This window comes from Chinchilla lanigera, unplaced genomic scaffold (assembly GCF_000276665.1).
Source record: "Chinchilla lanigera isolate Chin_1 unplaced genomic scaffold, ChiLan1.0 scaffold00007, whole genome shotgun sequence".
NCBI classification, from domain to species: domain Eukaryota; kingdom Metazoa; phylum Chordata; class Mammalia; order Rodentia; family Chinchillidae; genus Chinchilla; species Chinchilla lanigera.
The window spans coordinates 14,310,112-14,316,290 of record NW_004955408.1 but is presented as its reverse complement, the minus strand read 5'-3'; positions in this window follow the sequence as shown (position 1 = coordinate 14,316,290).

Here is a 6,179-nt window from a genome sequence, read left to right as displayed (position 1 = left end):
AAAAAAAAAAAAAAAAAAAAAAAAAAGCTCAGTGACAAAACTCAAGGACCAGCTAACTTCCACACATCATGTCTTGCATTCTGGTCATCTATGGCTCATTGTATCCCTCTGAGGGAGCTTCCAATTCCAACCAAGACGGAGCAGTAGGGACCAGATTTACCTTCTTGCACGAAAAACAACTTGCATCAGTTGGCATCCACTTGCCTCACACTCTGTGCAATAGTGGCTTCCAGAATGCACACCTCAGGCACAAGGACCAGGAGCCTGGAGGAGCGGATGAGGTGAGCCCCATGGTGGTCCTTGGTTACTTTGACAGTTTCCAGGCCACAGCGCAGAATGCAGGCTGAGCTAAAGAGATGGAGCAGAGGGGAGGCCAAGGCAGCTGGAGTTTGCAGTACAGAGCTCTGGGGGGAAGAGAGCCAGAGGAAGAGAATGTAGAAATCTCCGAGTCTCCATCTAGTACTCAGAAGCACTGATGCACGAGTGTGAGAACGGCCAAAGGGTTCGAGGGAAGACTGCCCGGAGTCGCACCAAGCCGGGAACAGCGTGGGTTCCCACCAGCCAGCCTGGAAAACCTCACAGCCCAGGAACAGTGGGCAGAGTCTGAGTCTTATGTCTCAGCAGGAGGGAAAAACTGGCCCTAGGCTAAATGCTGCAGTGGTCTTGCCTAACCACCTGAAAGAGAAAATGCAAATTATCTCCAAGTCCTTTAAACATATTGCAGAGTAAAGTTTAAGAATATTGGCAGGCATGATGGTCTGAAATGAGTAACAGCAGAGCCGGAAGAACGGGGCCTTTTTGAAATACTTAAGAGGCAGAATGGTCAAGACAGCTGATGGCCCAGACATGTGGGGTGAACAGAAGCTGCCCAGGTGAGACAAGCAAGGCTGGTCCTCCCCCGGAGGGGAGGTCAAAGGGCAACAACTCTCTCCTTAGGTGGAACCAGTGACGGGCAGGAGAATCTGAGCAGCAAGTGCAGTTCAGGAGGCAACAGACACGAAATAGACATGTGCATCATGCAGGGCCCTGAGCCCAGGAGGAGCAGACGCTGGGGAACAGGAAGCCTGGGGCAGCTGGCCTCTGGGGAGAGTAAGCCGGAACAAGGCAACACGGAGGTGCCGGGCAAGGGCAGGAGACAAGTTCTACTGGGAAGCAGGAGGCTGATGACTACATTTGGACTTTAAGGTGTCAGTCGGATCAACTGTGGCAACTGCATGGGAGCGGGCAGGAGGGGGCCTGGCAGACATGCAGATAACCAGTGAAAAGGCTTCGGTCATCACAAAAGATGACAGCTTGCGTGCAATGAGTGGAAAGAAAAGAACAAGCAAGGAACACAAGATACCAGGCCTGGATGTGGAAAGGCTGGGGAAAGAGACAGAGGTGACCAGCATAGCTCTCGGGTTTGTTCCAGGAGTAAATGCCATTTATTGGGGTAGAGAAGGTTAGCACAGGGCAGAGTCGGCAGGGGAGAGCTCCACTTCAGACAAGAGGTTTGAGGTTGTAGGTAAGCAAAGAGAGGAGCCTTGGCGCTCGGGGGAGACTGGGATAGATACACCAAGCACACACGGGGTATTTTCAGCACAGTAGGTAAGAGCACACAGGGAGAGATGGCGGAGCGTGAAAACTACATGTAAGACTGAGCGTTTAGACTCTGGTGTGCATGCAACAGGAAAGGCTACAGCCAGAGCAAGGTGTGAAGAAGAGCAAAATTTTCAGCGGCGCAGCAGAGGTGAGAGAGGATGCAACCAAGATGGGGCGGAGATGTCGCTGATGGAGGAACCTGCTAACACACACAGGCCTGGCCTCCAACACAAGGGAAGCCACAGACTCGGGAAGCAGGAAGTCTGTGAGAAGCAGCAGCAACATGAGGGCTTTCCTGGTAGATCCTGCACACTCTGCCAGGGAGGAAGTGCAGAACCCAAGAGGCAGGCGTGGGGAGAAGGGTGTTAGTCTTAAACCTAAGGGTAGCCGGGAGCAGTGGTGCACACCCATAATCCCAGCACTCGGGAGGCCGAGGCAGGAGGATTGCCTTGAGTTCGAGACCAGCCTGGGCTACAAAGTGAGCTCCAGGCCAGCCTGAACTACATAGTGAGACCCTGTCCCAAAAAGACAAAAATCAATAAATAAATAATAAAACCTGAAGGTGTAACTAAGATTCCACCTCAGTCCAGACAGAATAGCTACTATCAAGAAATCATTCAAGAACAAATGTTGGCAGGGCTGTGGGGAAAAAGAAACACTTCTCCACTGTCGGTGGGAGTGTAGACTGGTGGAACCACTGTGGAAATCAGTGTGGAGATGCCTCAAAAAACTAAAACCAGAGGTTCCATTTGATCCACATGTTCCCCTGCTTGGTATTTTCCCCAAAGAGTCAAAAGCATCATATCATAGTGATATAGGCAAACCCATGTTTATAGCAGCACAATTTATAATAGCTAAATCTCGGAAACAACCCAGATGCCCATCAGCTGATGAATGGTTAAGGAAGACACGGTTTTTATACACTACTCTGCCATAAAAGATAAACTTGAGACATTTCTATGTAAATAGATGCACCTTAAGCCCATACTTCTAAGTGAAATAAATCTGATACACATGTGTAAATGTGGTATTTTTTTCTCTTGTATAAGAAACCAAAAGGGTAAGTAAGGACCTAAATGGATGACAGATATTGGGAAGTAAGAAAATGTTCAAATGGGGAGCAACCCACTTTGCAGGCCCCCTTCTGTCTTAGAAAGAAGTTTTTCTTTCTTTCATTAAATTCTTCTACTCTTAACCTCCCTCATTCCTAGAATTCTTTCCTTGATTTTACAGAACACAAACTCAGTGTTTCAGACACCTAGCAGCTTGGGAGTTTCTTTCCTGTATATCACTTGGAAATCTTCCACCGAGATAACTGGACAGAGGTAAGAGTTTGCCTCTGTTTCATACATCCTGGTCTGTGACTCACTTAAGTAATCAAAACTTTTATGCTTCAAAATTTCGTAGGTGGGCTGGGGATTTAGCTCAGCAGCACAGCGCCTGCCTGGCAAGCGCAAGGTCATGAGTTCAAATCCCGGTACCAGAAGAAAAACAAAAAACAAAAGAAAAAAAAATTGTAGGGCGGGGGATATAGCTCAGTGGTGCAAGCACCTGCCTGGCAAGTGCAAGGTCATGAGTTCCATTGCCGGTACCAAAAAAAAAAACAAATTTTGTTATGTCTTTGTCCATTGCTTATAATTGCTCGCTTTGTCTCATAATTTTGTTAAAATAATGATAAATTTAAGTTTAAAACATAGGAAAGTTATAGGGCTTCCTTAATGGGACATTTTATTCCTGTTCTGTGTATGTGACATTTGGACTAGTTAGTTGTCCAACTTACTAGTGTTCTTTCTTTGTTTGCTATGATTTGTTATCTTAAACAGCTGCCCTAGAGAAAACTAGTGTTTAGAGCTCCCCCTAGTGGATACTGACTTGAAATGCTATAAAATGGTCTCTGTGAAACATAGTTCATATTTAGAAAATATACATGCCTATTGATAAACCACAGGACCCTAACTCCCAGCTAAAAGGCAATAGGCCAGAAGCACTTCTTAACACTTGGGGGGCAGGTTTTAGTGGAACAGACTATCTTTGATCCTCTTCTATGCTGTAGAGAAAATGTTGAGCCTGTTCTGCCTCAGTTTCCCTTCTGGTCTGATCTTCCACTGGTGAGGAGACAATCTTAGCTCCTGAGATTCCCCATTCTCACCTTTCCAGGTTAAGAATGACAATTCATGGGCAAGTTGTTTCAATAACTCACCGTGAGTGTAAGAAGAAACCGTTCTCTGATCTTATTCCTGATTTTTTCTTTTTTGGGACAAGGTCTTGCTGCACAGTTTCAGGCTGGCCTTAATCTCACTTTGTATCCCAGGCTGATCTCAAACTCACAATGATCCTTCTGCCTCAGCCTCCTGAGTGCTGGGATTACAGGCGTGTACCATCACACCTGGCTTCTTATTTCTGATTTTTTTCTGATACTTTATACTTTCCTTTTTTTTTTTCCTTTGAGGCATGTGAGATCAGAGAAAGAACTCTGAACTGCCCCAACCTTTTCCCCCTACCCAACAACTAAGTGAAGTGTACAAAAGTTGCATTTAGGGCTTCTATCATGGGTGGCACATGTACAGCAACTTGTTTGTTCTGCATGCAGAATTGACATCAAGAGATTTTGGAAGCATAATTTTTTGGTACTTGGGCAGCTAGTGATCATTGGTCCAGGCACCCTAAAACAATGACCAGAAAAAAATGAGCATTTGCTAACCCTGAAGACTGGAAAGTCATTTTAGATGTGGAATGCATACCCCATCTCTGGGTCAATGAGACATCAGAATTTTGCCCATCCGGGAGAACATACATAAAAGCCATGTCCTGGCTTATTGTTCTGGGTAACAGTCTCCCTTGGGAGACAACTTGAGATAGTGGAAAGAACTGACTTCTGGGTGAAACCAGAAGGAGCTACTTCCAAAGCACCACACGTAAGGGGCCAAAACACATTTAGCCTAAGAGGGGATCTCCAACCTTCTCTCTCCCCTCCTGGGTCCAGTTATCATCTATGGATATAGAAAAATACTTTGACCATAAATTGTGCACTTTGAAACTTTTACTGTAAACTTATAAAGTGCTGTGTTTTTGCTCGGCTTTTACCTATCCCTTAGAGAACTCTGACAAACAGTGGTTACTCTGCCAGCTACTTAAATGCTCTTAGGGCAGCTGCCACTCTTAAACAGAGGACAGAACTCCGTAGCACCTTCTAGTGAATCCCCATTGAAGCCAACGGCCAATGGGCTGCTGACCACACAGACAGCCGGATTCCTTTCTGGAGACAGATTTCTGGTTGCTCAGACCAGGAGAAACTGAGAGACCAACTGAGGTTGTCATGGCCAGGGCTACTCTTTGGCAGATACCCAAGGTTCTGAGTTTCACTGGTCTAAATTCCCACTTATCTATGGTACTTTTCTCTCTCTGCTATTAAGTTAGAAACTCTCCCAAATTTTCTCCCATTTTTTGAGAGTTAACTTTAGATCCACCTTGTCGTTAGACCACCCCTCCCTCCAGAAATCAGGCTAAGGCAGCTTGTAACAACTGTTTGCCTTTCATAGAGGAAAACAGTTGTCAAGAGAATGATCTACCTTTGTGCCTTACGTATGCTAACTGAGAGAAAGAAGAGATTTTAGTGAGCCTTTTCCCTTCGTGTGCATGAAGACTAATTAATGTGCCCTTACTAACATGTAAGCTGTGATTGCTAGGTGATGGATATAAGTTTAACATGTGAGCTCCAGATATAAAAAATTTTTAAATGGACTTCAGAGCTGCCTTACATTAAGACTTTCTTTGCATTAAGAAATAATCTTTAAGGGCCCAGGGATACAGCTCAATGGCACAGCACCTGCCTGGCAAGTGTAAGGTTGTGAGTCTGATTCCGGGTACCAAAAAAAAAAAAAAAAAGAAAGAAAGAAAGAAAGAATCTTTGTGTTAAAAATGAAAATGTGAAGCCAGGCATGGTGGTGCACACCTGTAATCCCAGCACTTGGGAGGCTGAGGCAGGAGGATCGTTGTGCATTCAAGACCAGCCTGGGCTACAAAATGAGTCAAGACCATCCTGAACTGCAGAGTGAGACCTTGTCTCAAAAAGACAAAAAACAGGAGCCGGGGATTTAGCTCAGCAGCACGGCACCTGCCCGGCAAGCGTGAGGTCGTAAGTTTGATTCCCAGTACCAAAAAAAAAAAAAAAGACAAAAATAAAATGAAAATGTGGGCCAGGCATCGTAGCACATGTCTGTAATCCCAGCACTTGGGAAGCTGAGGCAGGAGTATCACTATGAGTGAGCCGAAGCTCAGCCTAGGCTACAAAGTGAGCTCAAGGCCAGCCTGAACTACACAGTGAAACCCTGTCTCAACAAGACAAGAAAACAAAAAAGTAAATGTGAGCCACAGGAAAACCAGACACTTCTGGCCTTTAAAACATCCCCTATCCCTGAGCCTGAGGCTGTGCTGCCTCAGCCTTTGGGCCCTGAAGACTAGGTTTCCAAGTCAACCTTAATCAAAGCCTTGCCCCCTATGACTGAGTCTGAGGCTCCCCCTACGTGCCTGTCGGGTTTTGAGGATGGGGCTTCTAGACCAGTGTCATCGAAGCCTCTAAAGGGCTTAGCTGACTTTAT